Source organism: Lissotriton helveticus, chromosome 12, assembly GCF_964261635.1.
Source record: "Lissotriton helveticus chromosome 12, aLisHel1.1, whole genome shotgun sequence".
Classification (NCBI taxonomy): Eukaryota; Metazoa; Chordata; class Amphibia; order Caudata; family Salamandridae; genus Lissotriton; species Lissotriton helveticus.
This window is the reverse complement of record NC_136073.1, coordinates 143,398,555-143,412,509: the sequence shown is the minus strand read 5'-3', so window position 1 is coordinate 143,412,509 and position 13,955 is coordinate 143,398,555.

Below are 13,955 nucleotides of genomic sequence, written 5' to 3'. Positions count from 1 at the left end.
GGAGTGGTTCCGTTCTTTTCTATCTGACAGATCATTTCAGGTTGCGGCCCCCCCTTTCCTCTCTCATGCTCATGCCATCAAACAGGGGGTTCCTCAGGGCTCGGTATTAAGCCCGGTCCTGTTTAACCTCTATGTTCAACCACTGACGGCGGTAGTAAGGGTCTATGGTTTGACCATAATTTCATACGCCGATCATATGCAGCTGGTCGTATCCCTCTCTGAAAACCATACTCGGGGTGCTGCGCTTTTTCAGGCTGGCCTTGCAGCGGTCACGCAGTGGATGACCACCAATTGTCTGCAACTCAAGGCCAACAAGTCAGAGGTGCTGCTGGTGGGGAAAGACAAGGGGCTCTGGAGCAAACATTGGACATTGGTGGCTGGATTCTCTGGGCACTGCCCCCACCCCTTAGGCGGTTGCAAAAAACTTAGGGATCTGGTTCGACTCTAATCTTGATTTCCAAGAGCATACCAAGAAGATCGCTGGCACCTGCTTCGGTCTCCTCCGGGGTCTCTGACCTATGCTAGGCTTATTTGACCCACACACCCGCCAGCTCATTGTCCAAGCAACTATTCTGTCTAGGTTGGACTATGCTAATTCACTTTTACTGGGAGCCAACAAGGCGGAAGTTACGCGCCTTCTAAGGTTCCAGAATGCAGCTGCCCAAGTCCTTCTGCGGCTCCCTAGAATGTGCTCTGCGACTGGTGCATTGCGGCGCCTCCACTGGCTGCCTGTGCCTCAAAGGATTCAATTTAAGGCACTCTGTCTGACCTTCAAAATTTTAAAATGGTCTTCCCCTGAGATTTTGTCTAATCTGCTGATCTCCTATGTACCCACACGCCAGCTGCGCTCGGCCGAGCATTTCCTGGCTACGGTCCCCCGGGTGAAGCGCCTTAGAGCTGGGGGTCAGTCCTTTCGGTACCTTGCTGCCAAACTATGGAATTCTCTCCCTGTGCAGATCCGCCGTATAGACTGCCTTCTGTCCTTCCGTAAAGCAATTAAAACTCTCCTATTTCCTAGGGCCTAGCTTCCGCTCTCTGTTGACATGGCTACAAGCGCCGGGACGCCTCTTTGTTTGAAGCTGCCGTTGCGCTATACAAAACTACCAAATAAATAAATAAAGAAGTTCAAATGGAAAGTCTCATCACGTTCGAACAGTCTCCTGCATGGAATGACTATGCAATAATGCTATGGAACTCATTCCCCTTGAACCTGAAGTTCAAATTCAGAATCAAAATGAAAGACAAATTTCAATTCAACCAAATACGGATGTCTACATCAACATGCCTCAAAAATAGCAAACAGCGATTTACACAAATTCTGATGCAATACCAACAATTGATCGAACTGCTTCTGGCTACTTCATAAACTATTATACGTTTTCTTTGGATCCCCGTGAACCTGAAACAATACCAGCCCGACAATCACTCAAGCAGTAAGTTAAAGACTTTCTGAACTTTCTTAAAAAAGACTTACCTGGTATCACCTTGGGTAATTACCAAGATATTTTTCTTCCTTTTCTGGTTAGGCTTAGTAATAGTTTTTAGCATGCTTGTTAATGGAAAATACCTTTGACAAAGCTCTGCAGCCCAAAAGGGGAATTTAATTTTAAAACCACACCAATCATCTCATCAAGAACAAAGAGACTTGTCATCAGTGAACATTACAGCTGTTCCTATACCTGATGGTATAGTTTGGGACAGGGTTGATTTCGATATATTTGGTCCAACCGAACTTTTAAGAATTTCTCATTTATATAAAATATTGTTGAGTGATATCATTACCTTAAGTACATTTTCCCATGATTGGGACCTTGAAACTGTAAATAATATGTTGTCTGACTTAGAAAAATCTGCTGCATTTTCTAATAGTGAAACATTGGAAAGAACATCAGATTTCGAAACAATGTATGGTTATCAACACTATGGTCATCATTTTCTGCATACATCTGCTAATCCTAGAAACTTGTTCACATACCACCAGTGGGAACATTGTCTAACACCGCAGAAAGACAGTTCGAAACATTTGCATAAAGGTCTCCATATTTTTCAGGGTTTAATATGTCTGACCCGTCCTCATATTATTATAAGGTTGCACCAACATCAGCACAGAAAAATATGTTAACAAACACCAAACAGATTTACTCTGCTTCCAGTTGTCAGAACAAGGTTAGAACTTATGGAAATACAACTTAGACTTAAAATCCTTTTGACATCTATGATCGTTTGGCTGTTTTACAGGATCTAAAAGAATCCAGGACACAACAAAGTAATGTCCATATGAAGGGATGTATGTCATTACAACGCATGCTTTTACCACGCATGCCTTTACAATGCAGGTTTTACAACGCAAGTCGTTACAACGACTTGCTTTGGGGGGCGCTGGATAGTGGAATAGTTTAATTTACTATTCCAACTCCAGTCCCCGTGGATAGTAGGGAAGGTTTCGGATAGTAAATTAAACTATTCCCTATCCTCCAGCACCCTCCAGCGCAAGTCGTTGTAATGACTTGCGTTGTAAAGGTACTGCGTGGTAAAAGTTGCGTCGGTAAGGATGTTTCCCCATATGAAGCAGACCGCCACTGGGGAAGTCAAATCAGTCACAGTAAGACCAGTCTGGATCCCAAAAGTCGAGAATCTGGTCAGAGAGACAATAGCGGACAAGAAAGAATTTGGCCCATCATACAGAAAGCCTGTACAGGTTCTAGCAGTTGAAGGAACAAGAACTGTTGTAGTGTAGTTCCTATATTCCCAATAGGCTCTGCGCATTGGAATAATATAAACAGCAGTTTAGACGTAGGACTGAGGTCATCTAGGTCTCTACTGACTGTATTAGACTTAATTAGCTTTGCCAGCTAGCTCAGAGGTCACTAGAAACTTTCTCGAATGTTCAGGAAAGAGTTAACTTTCCTGATTTAGACAAGAAGGGATTAGCTTCTGACAACCGCATAAATATGACAACTTTGCTCCCTCAGATAAAAGAGTGTATCTCTAGAGTCGTGTGAAAACAATAGACAGTTATTTCACTCCGTCAATCGTGCATACTTAGTTTCACCAGAGTGCAGAGAAATAGAGAGACGGGCGTTTTTAATAAAAGGTGTTATTTATTGAGCAGTCTTCTTTCTCATGCAAGAGAAATGAATTGCAACAATTGCAATACTTATCATGAAATAAAGTGCGTACAGTAAAAGGAGTATTATAAACTAATACTGTAAAAGCATTGATATGGTTCCTTAGCCATATGATACTTTAAAACGGATAAAATATATACATACATAAAAACATTGACTAACATACTCAACTGGTGCTTCTAATATACGCCTACCCCGGTGTACCTGACCTAAGCCTAATACGTGGGAAGGAGTAAGTAAGTTGCAGTTTAAGTTAAGTTGGTTTTTGCCAAGAATCTGAATCAAGAAATCTCTCAAGGGTTTAGTCAGCTCCGTACCTTGATAATAGAATGTAGGAGGTCTTGTATCTCTCTCTGAGGACTCGATCTCCGAGCAACCCGCAAGGGTGACTGGAAACACTGGAGCAAGAATTTCTGGGCTGGAGAAAAAGACAGCGTCTTTCTCAGTGCGTCAAAAGGGAGGGGCGGCTTCCTTCGGCTCTCGCATCAGCTGGGCTTCGGGTAAGTAAATAGCCGCTCTTCTCCAAACCACTGTGTGTTTGCTTAAGGCATCGTTGGTATATTTATACCTGAAAGGTGCCGGGTTTGACGTAAGGTTGGACATAAGACGTCACTAAGAACTAACAGTTCTTTCTGGACTCCAGGAGTTCTTGTGCAAATCAAAACAAAAGTAGGGGAATTCCCGGGCTGCTGGAGGCTTGGTTTGTTTAAAGATTGCGTTGTACTTTCTAGGAGTCTAGGGGAGTAGCCTTGCCGTATTTGGACTGCATGGGCTATTACTAAATATGAATATGATTCTTATGCCTTTATAAGGATACTATTTATTATAACCACATAAGGGCATAAATCGGGAATATCGAATTAGGGTCCTAGATAGAAACACAACACTGTATTCTACTGCTTCTTGTCGGTAAAAAAAGGAAAGAAGATTTGTCTCAATTGACCTAATCAAACCACACTATGTGGCCGACAGAGAATAATATGCCACGTGGACTCCAAAGTGGCAGACACCCTCCTCTCGCTACAATTCAAGAAGTTCAAATGGAAAGACTCATCATGTTCAAAGAGTCTCCTGCACGGAATGATGGACTATGCACTAATGCTATGGAATTCGTTCCCTTCGTAAGTGAACCCCTGGACTCTTTTCAAAGTATAGTTCATTTTGACATACTACATAAGGAGTCAACTTCTTGCACAGGGTAATTCTGCATGATTACACTACACCGAAATGCGTTAATTACGCTACAATGCAAATATAGGCCCTAGGAAACCTAGATTCGACCCTTGATTCGGTTCTGTTGGCATATATAATGAGTATGCAATATCGCCAGAGGACCCAATTGTTCTAAGTATAACAACGACAAAAATTCACAAGTACTTCAAGATTTTAAAAACAGCCACTTGCATGGCGACCCAGGCCCAAACAGTCTTCCTGCAGGTTTGTTCAAATACAAACTACAATTTTGGTAAGCTGTTCTTTATTCATTACATAATAATTGCCTACAATACCAAGCAATCCCTGAATCATGGCGTGACTTAATAATTCACAAATCTATAATAAAGGTTAGAATGTCAAACCATGCAAGTTACAGGCTCTTAGCATTGCTAGATGTGAAGGCTAAATAGTTTGCCATTCTTCTGCTTCTGGACCTAGTAAACGTGGCTTCACAACTACAGCAGGTTCCTTTTGAATCACACCAGTTTTTTCATGGGTGAGGAGTAAGATCTGACTTTGAGTGAACTGTTTCCCTTTCCTTACACCACCGCCTGGTAACTGCTACCCCTGACTCTTGCTGGTCAGTGTTCGAGGCCCTCCTCCACCCGCAGCACCCACCTGCGCCTCATCACCAATGGTCCAGTGGGGAGCTTCCCTGATCTGCCGTTGCTCTGCCCTCTGTCTCTCTGTCTCTCTGTGTTCTCTTTCCAACTTTTCATTTTGCTTTTATATGCGTCCTTTCATTTTATTTGTTCTGTTTTCATTTCATTTGCTATGTTTTTATTTTTTGCTCTGCTTTTATTTGCCTCTTTCGCTTTTTCACGTTCCCTCTCTTGCCTCTTTTTGCGTCTTTTTCCTCTGTGTCCCTGCAGCTGCTCGTCCCCCGTGGCCCTGCCCCCTACAGCGCCGCTTGACTCTTTCCCACCTCCCAGCTGTCCAGCCCTCCCCTTCACACTACTAATGGCGGGCACAAGCTGTGTGTGCGCTGCTGGTGCACCAACTGCACCCAGCACCACAGACCCTGGTTCACGGACCATTTACCACTGTGATGCCAACACCCTCAACACTGGACGCCACACTGCCTCCCACCTGGCTTTGCTGATTGACAGCCAAGGCCCTTTATCTGGTTAAAAAAAAAAACTTCCTCTGATGTTCTTATATGAGACAGAAAAAATACTAGGATTCGAAAATACTTGATTTATCATTTAACAGTCTTTTATTCAAAATGTCCTTGTGTGCAGATCAGACTGGAATTTGGCCTGGCAAAACAGATATTCGCATGCCAAACAGACTTACTCAAAATCTGTCAAAATTGAGGAATTCCCCTTCCTACTCTAAATCATTACATATGGCAGGAATTTGAATTCAAAAGACTGCAAATTAAAGATCAGTCACCAAAATCATTTAGTTTTGCTTTGAGCAACATGAATTTGAATGACATTTAGGAACTAGCATTGGATCATAATTGTTTTTAAAAAAAAATAATCTGTACAATCAAGCTGTTGTATACATGACAAATGTAATCTTTTCAAATGATCTCAAACTTGTATGGTCATCAAAACCTATGAACCTAGATAGGGCAGCCATATCCTGCAGAATCATCTCTCACTCATTTAAAATTCAAATTAACAAGGTACAGATTCGACTGATTTTTCATTAAAGACATATTACTACCATTGGGGAATCCCTCTAACAAAATCACATGTAAACTCTCTGACTGCAAGCATGAATCAATATTCTCTATCCTATGTGCTTACATTGAGTACTGCAAAAACAAATTATATCTTCCTTATTCAACTGAAGGTCCACACATCAAGGTCTAATCCATTTTTAGAAGGATCTCACCCTCAAGTAAACATCAGATTCGCCAAGTTTGTGGATCTTGCTGAACTATCAGAAGCAGATGCGCAACTAGAGTCAAATTTGGGGGGGGCTAAGAAAAATGTTGGGGGGTTGATTGTCCACGGAAAAGGCAGAGTGGAGCTGCAAGGGCTCTAAGGGGGGACATCAAAACCTCATTAACAAGCAAAAAGTATTTAAAAGACCTGTGAAGTACTCGGGTACGGCTGCAATAAGACGGTCCCCAGCCCGGGAGGCTGTCTCATCCCGGACACACACGACGGGGGGGGGGGGCTGAAGCCCTTTGAGTCCAATGGGTGTGTCGCGCCTGATCAGAAGAGAGAATGAACCACTTGCTCTATAATTTGGCATCCATTAAGATGGTGGATGTTTCTGAACTTAAATTATAAAAATAGGCCCACAAATGAATTACTCCTTTTGTACTCTGAACTAGTTAGAACTCCCACTTTGGTGAAAAGGATGCACTTAATACCTTTTTAAGAAAGTTTTACTATTTTTATTCATCTTTCTACTCTTTTACACTAAACCAGATTGCCAGTTTGCGATGGTTTTTATTACCTGGGCTACAAAGATTTGATTGACAAAAATATGCTGAACACAAAGCCTGAGACGCATGAAAAAAGAATATCTTACATGTTCAACATACTGAGTTGCGTACAAAAACTAAAGAATAGAGTTCCATCGGACCACTGCCTCCACCCCATTTTCAACCGAGCAGGTGCCACTATTGCCCCCAAATTCGGCTGTACCATCAATTGCTCCATTGACTCCGCACCTTCCCTAATACTGGAAACATGCAGAGATCGACCCCCTGTTTAAGAAACCCTCTGCCGACCCGACGGACCACAAGAACTACAGACCCATCTCTTTTCTCCCATTCCCAGCCAAAGTCATTGAGAAGCCATTACATATAATGGGGTGACCCTGTGTCCCTCAAAACCTGTGTGTAATAGATGTGTGCTACAATTGGTTCTGTAGAGTTTAGCAATTACTTTTTCACAACAGTAAATCGTATTCAAATTCATCTGACAAAAATGAGAGTGAAAGATACACCACAAAATATACTTATATTAGCACCTTTATATTTATGAGCTTCTTGTCAGTAAATATGCCAAATCAATGCCATATTGTCCTCCTGCTTTCACACACTCCACCTGCTCCGAGCCATCTTCAAGTGCATCCCCACTGAGTCCAGGAGAACAGTCACCAAGGTGTTTGTCAGCAGCAAGCTCAACTATGGCAACACACTCCACACCAGCATGACCTAAAAACTCCAAAAGAAATTGCAGTGCATCCAGAACAACTCTGCCAGACTTATCCTGGACATCCCCAGCTGAAACCACATCTACGGTCACGTAAGAGACCTCCACTGGCTCCCCTTCAAACAAAAGAATCACCTTCAAACTCCTCACGCATTCCCACAAAGCCCTGCACAACACCAGGCCCGAATACCTCAACCACTGCCTCTCCTTCTACACACCGGCCAGACACCTATGTTCCACCCATCTAGCCTTGGCCACTATCCCATGGATCTGAAAAACATTGACTGGAGGAAGATCCTTCTCCTACTTCACTACAAAGATCGGGAACTCCCTACCTCTGCACCTCAGGCATTCACCATCACTGCCTCAATTCAGGAAGGACCTCAAGACCTGACTCTTCTACTGAATGACTAATACCACCACCATCCCCCACCCCAGTGTTTTAAGTAGTCAAACTTAAGATCCCTGATTGATTGATTGACTAGTAATTTAATTTTGTGTATGACTTGTTTTAGCATGAATGGCAATTATAAATATAGGATTTCACAGCTCTGGCCGCATAGCAAGGAAAATCTAAGAGATTGAAATAATTTTGGAAAAGTGTTTGCTTGATTGGTCTACCCGCCATCTGGCTCCCCAGAGACCATCCAAAGCAGTGGAATGGCAGATGAGGATCTGCCATCTCTCCTGACTCCTAACCTGCTATTCTCCTTGATGGAGAACTTTACTCTCCTGAATCCACAATTAGTTTGAATGATTCAGAATCCTTTTGTTCTATCATTATAATTATACTTATAATATGTTTGTTCTCTTTTCATATCTAGTGTGCGTTTTCTATGCTACAGAATTTAAAACTTCGAAAAATTGGGTTGGGAGGATGTCTGATAAAAGGAAGATACTGCGAGAATTACCCCTTTTTCCGTGGTCATATCCATTTATTTTTGATGAATTTTATTTCTAGTTTTTAGCCTCTGCACACTGGTGTGCCCAGTGTCTGTGCTCTGCTCCCTAAACAAGGTTGAAATTCTTAAACTCTAATTCGTCTTTTTTACTTTCCTAGAAGGTCATAGTATATGAAATACACCCATGGCATGGAAAGGTAAATGTCACCTATGGATAACAGCACTACTGTGCCACCCACTAGTGTGACCAATCAACCATGACTCTGGAAGGTGCAGTTTAAACATGTAGCCCAAAATGGCAAACCTTTTGCCTGTAGAAAACATTCCTTTTAAATCTTAAGTCAACACTATGTAGCCCTTGTAACCCTCAAAGCAGAGTACAATGTGTTTAAAATGAGAAGATGTAGCAATGCACAGTTAACAAGTCCTTACAGGGACTAGTCCCTAAAAGCTATTTTCACTGTAGAAAGGTTGGCTGACCCATAGGGAAATGGTGAGAAGCAATATTAAATAGTAATTCTGCTATCTCAGGCTAAGTGACAGCTAGAAACGTCATTCAAGGACTGTTTTTAATATTTGTCGGACATCAAACTCACTGGTGCAGTTGGATATTTAATCAATATTAAGTAAAAGTGACTTTTAGAAACTTAAATTTCATTGACTGAAGCTCCTGGAGGCTAATTTGCCTTAGTCTCCAGCTGCCACCCTGCTGGTGAATGGCCCTGATGAGGTGTGAAAACTGTTCTCTGAGCAGAAACATTGCCCTCGGTTTAGAGAGGTGCTTTGTTCCTCTGGCGGGTTACCCATCTGTGCAGCACCAAGGAAGTGAGTTTAGCTCACAGCCCCCCAACCACACACAAAAATTGTAGGTCACGTATGAACAGGCCCCTTATTTTTCTTCTCAGTCAGGCAGGTACCAAATCCAGTATGGGGGGGGGGGGGGTAAACATGCCCAAAAACTGGTTTAGAATGACCACAGAGGAGAGAATGCTCACTACCCTGGGCACAAAGGATCTGCAAACGGCTTCCTCCCTCTGGGATTTAGTGAATGTTGAACATATGGAATTATTTGCAGTAGGCCACACAGGAACTGCTGCAAAAGTGGTGGGGTACCCAAGGGAACATTTAACCTTTCAGTTGGGAGGGGCCAGTAGTGGCATAACATCACAAGTCATTTCAACGATTTGCGCTAGGTGGAGCGCTGGACTTAGGAATAGTATAAATTACTCTTCCTACTCCAGTAACAGCAGGGAAGGTGTTGGATTTAAAATCCAACACATTCCCTGGTGTTGCACACCACCTAGCGCAAGTCGTTGAAACGTGTTGCGATGTAATGCCATGATTGACAACAACTCAGTTGTTGTAACAACCCCATTGTAACCTTCCTGCATGGTATTGACAGCGTTGTAAATGCTGTTTGGCACCTAGTGACAGGCATAAATGTGCCCCCCAGGACACCTTCAGAACAATCTAGAACAGTTACAGAACAGAAGGACTACACTTGCTGTTCAAGATCTATAAGGAGACCTGAAGGGTTAGACCTGCTCCCACCTGTACTCAAAATAAAGAAGTGGACTAAAAGGGTCATCCTGTTTGGCTACGGGGACACAAGATGCAAGAGGCTTTTTCCATGAAGTGCTTAGTTTACCAATAACAGGAACTGGCCTAGATCCTGCTAGTGACCTCTGTTGCATTGAGTCTTGACCACTAAGTCATGGGCCTAAGGTCCTATGATCCTTGAATGTGACAAACTGGACCTTTCCTACCAGAGCTTCTCCACATCACCAAATCAGTTACAATGGGACTTCTGCAAGAAGGTATCTTGGCTTGTGAAGCCCTTGTCAGCCAAAGCCGGCAGCCTTAACCTGCTGGTGATGTGTGAGCTCAAAAGAGACTAAGTCCAAAGGTAACAATCTTGACCAAGAGAAGATGCCAAAAGTACACAACCGGCAACAGCACTTCCTGGACATGAAATTCAAATTTTTCTGCTGAGCTTTTCCCAACAAAGGCAACTGCTTCAGGAGGACATCGTCCAACGCCTATCAGATGTTGAAGAGTCCTCCCCGGATACAGCCTGGGGTCTTTCCCAGCTGAAGGATTTTGACTCCTTATTTTTTGCTTCTTAACACTAAGTCCCACGATAAAACTTCCGAAAAGATAGAATCTGGTTGATTTATCTGGCCCATGCTCTATCGCAGTTGGCCTGAAATCATTCAAAGATCCTGGTCTAACTCGGCCATTGACTACCATTGGCTCTTTGCACCTGTGGTACTATTTTTACGAACATCTTAAATTCATATCTCCAGTTCCCCTTTTGTTGTTTTTTTGTGTGTCATTTTGGGAATTCCATTCTCTACTTGTATATATTGGAGGTGGATTTTTGTGTTGTGTTCTTGACTTTTTCAGTTTTATTACTAAATGTTTTCCACATTTTCTGTAAGTTAAGCTTGTCTGGTCAGTGCCATAGACTCCATGGGTTGAAGGCAGATTTAAATTATTGAAACTGTTTACTGTATCTAATGAAGTAGTGTCTTTATTACTTGTGGTGGACCTAAATCCACCCCAATTATTAAGCTACATTCTCACAAATAGCCATGGTGCAAGGAAGGGATGTAAACCCCTAAAATAAACCTGTTGGAAATGGGATCCCCGGCTGGCCAGGGCTTTCGCCAAAGTCAGTCAGAGACCACCACACCCAAGTCAGGGCAAGGGAGTTACACGCCAAGATAACCCCTACTCACCCTCTAGGTAACGTGGCGCGAGCAGCAAGGCTAAACTTGGAGGCGATGTAGGTTAAGTATTTGCGCACGCACCCCAGCAACAACAACCAAAGGCCCACCACAAAGGAAACTCCACACAAGGTTATAGAAAAAATAGCCTTTGTATTACACCAAAACACATTAGATAAAACACACACTTTACAATGTGCCAGAGGCACGGGCAGAATTTACAGGGGGATATTTACAAGACAGGGCCACCTGGACCACTGTCAGGAATCAGAAGTAGCACTTTCAGAAATAGCACTTAGTACATAGAATATAGCACAAAATAGCACACAACCAGTAATCACTGGTAACCAGGATCTCACTAGCACCACCTGTACTAGGGAGAAAACAACCACCTATGTATTACAATACCTGTAGGGGTGTAAGAGGAAAACACATGATGCAATGCATAACATTCATTCAGAGGTGTAAAGAGGAAAACACATGCTGCATCACAATACATTCAGAGGTGTAAAGGCACATGACGCATAAACAATACATTCAGAGGTGCATAGAAAGTACAATTGCGCCAAACTCACGTAAGTCACCCTCTGTGACTGTCCCTAGGCCCTCTGGCCTTGTTGGGGCTAGGACGCCCTGTGTCCAGTGTCAGGGTCCTAAACGTAGCAGTTGCCCACAAAGTGCTGGGCAACTGGTGCAATTGAGGGGGCCACGTGGGGAGCCTTGTGGGCTCAAGCACACTGGTGGGCAAAAGGAAATGCCACCTGGAGCCTCCTCTGGGCTCTAAACACATATGGCACCCAAAGAGCCTCTCTGGACTCAAAACACATGGACTGCCCCTGAGCCTCACTGGGCTCTAAACACTGGGGCGCCTTGAGCCTCTCAGGGCTCGTGAAATAATTGCCCCCTTGAGCCTCGCAGGCTCTGAACACGGGGGGGGGCGCGGGCACCGACAATGTGCCCCGACAAGGTAGAGCCTCTCTGGCTCTAAACAACTGGGGCAGCTTTGTTGGAGTCCCCCCTCCTGGGGACTCGAGCACAATCCTGCCCCCTGAGCCTCTCTGGACTCTTACACAAAATGCGGCCGTTTTTGGAGCCTCTCAGGCTCTTGGGAACTGCCCCGGACGTCGTGCTCCTGAGAGGGGGGGGGGGCGGACACCGGCAATGCGTCCCGACGTCCCCCTCTCCCCTTTGTAAGCACCCTCACTCACCAGGTTCTGGCGGGGATCGTCCCTGGGGCTCCGGCTGCTCCTCTGGTGCCGCGGGCGGGGCTCCCTTCCTCCGGGGCCTCGCCGATGGCTGCGCTTCTGCTGATTTGGCCCGGGGCCCTCCCTGCACATGGGAGCCCCGGCAGTCAGCTTCCTCCTGCCCCCGGCCTGCCTGACTTCCGGGTTGCGGGGGCGGGACTTCCGGCAACCTCTCCCAGGGCCGCGCAGCGATTGGCCGGCCTGGGAGCTCCTTCCGGGTCGTCGCGGGCAGCGCGGCGGCCCGGCTCAGGCACCGCAGGCGGAGAATGAATTCCCCGAGGAGTGGGCTCCCTCGAGGGAAACAATGCACGGGCAACAGCGGCAATCTCGGGGGCAATGCCGGGTGGGCACCGGCTGTGAAGATAACGCGCTCCCAAGCGCTAGCCCACCATAAAGCGCTTCCAAGCGCTAGGGGCGTACAAATACAGCGCTTCCTGCGCTAGGTGCCCAACAAAGCGCTCCCTCAGCTCTAAATGCAAAATAAAGCGCTCTTAGCGCTAGGAGGGAAAAGGAAAGCGCTCCCAGCGCTATCAATCCAATTCAGCACCCCCAGGCGCTATAGGACAACAAAGTCCAGCAAAGGTCCTTCAGCAAGGCAGGGGGGGGCAAGGCTGGGCCCAGAGCCAGCTCACTGGGTCTCCAGGCAGGGAGACACTCCAAGTGGCGGTCCTCTGGCCCAGCGACAGCAGCAGCAGCCCCCTCAGGATCCTGGAAGAGAACAACTTCAGTGGGGACACAGCCCCATTTTTATACAGTGCATTCCTTTGTCTGAAGGTGCAGAGTGGGGGCGGAACCAGTCGCAGCTGGTTCTTGAGTACTCTGTTTACCTCAACCACCCTCTCTATTCACTGGCAGGGCTTGGGTCATTAGACACACCACAGGGGGGCGGAGCCAGCATTGTGTGGGGAAAACCCAGCCCATCCAGGACACAGGTACACTCCTCCCACACATCACTCATGCTAATCTCCCACTCACCACCGGGCAGACCCATCCAGACTTCCTGGAGCCTGGCATGCCAGCCAGCTCCAGCCAATCACACGCCAGCACCCTCACAGCACACGTACAGCCATGTCTAGAAATGGCGCTTCGCTACTAGACACATACATGCTGCATACACCGTTGCGCAGCATTCACTCACACGAGTTCACACATACCAGACTCAAGCCTGTACACCCCACGCATCAGGAACTACCAGGGACACATACATTCCCCATGCATTCCTATGGGCGGGCAGGCCTAGCTCAGCACATGCACTCAGAGTGCGCACGCACTTTCCACTGGGACACAGTGAAAGTGCGCAGAATCCAAAAATCACCATCTCCAGGTCACCATTTCAAGCAAAAAGTCTAGGGGTGAACCTGCCCTAAGGGCCAAAGTCCAACATAACCCCCTTCCAGCCAAAACGCAGGGGAGACCAATCACCACCGTGATGGACTTCCCTGCTTGGGGCGATAGAACACGGACGCGGGCCCGCAACTGCAGGGACACCCTCCTGTTCTATGCCACGGTGAACCCATGGGATTCCTTCTCAACACACTGTCTGGACCAACTGGGCTACCCCACTGGTACTCCCAAGTTGTCCGCGGCCAGGACCAGGCCCTGGGCCACCCAGGTG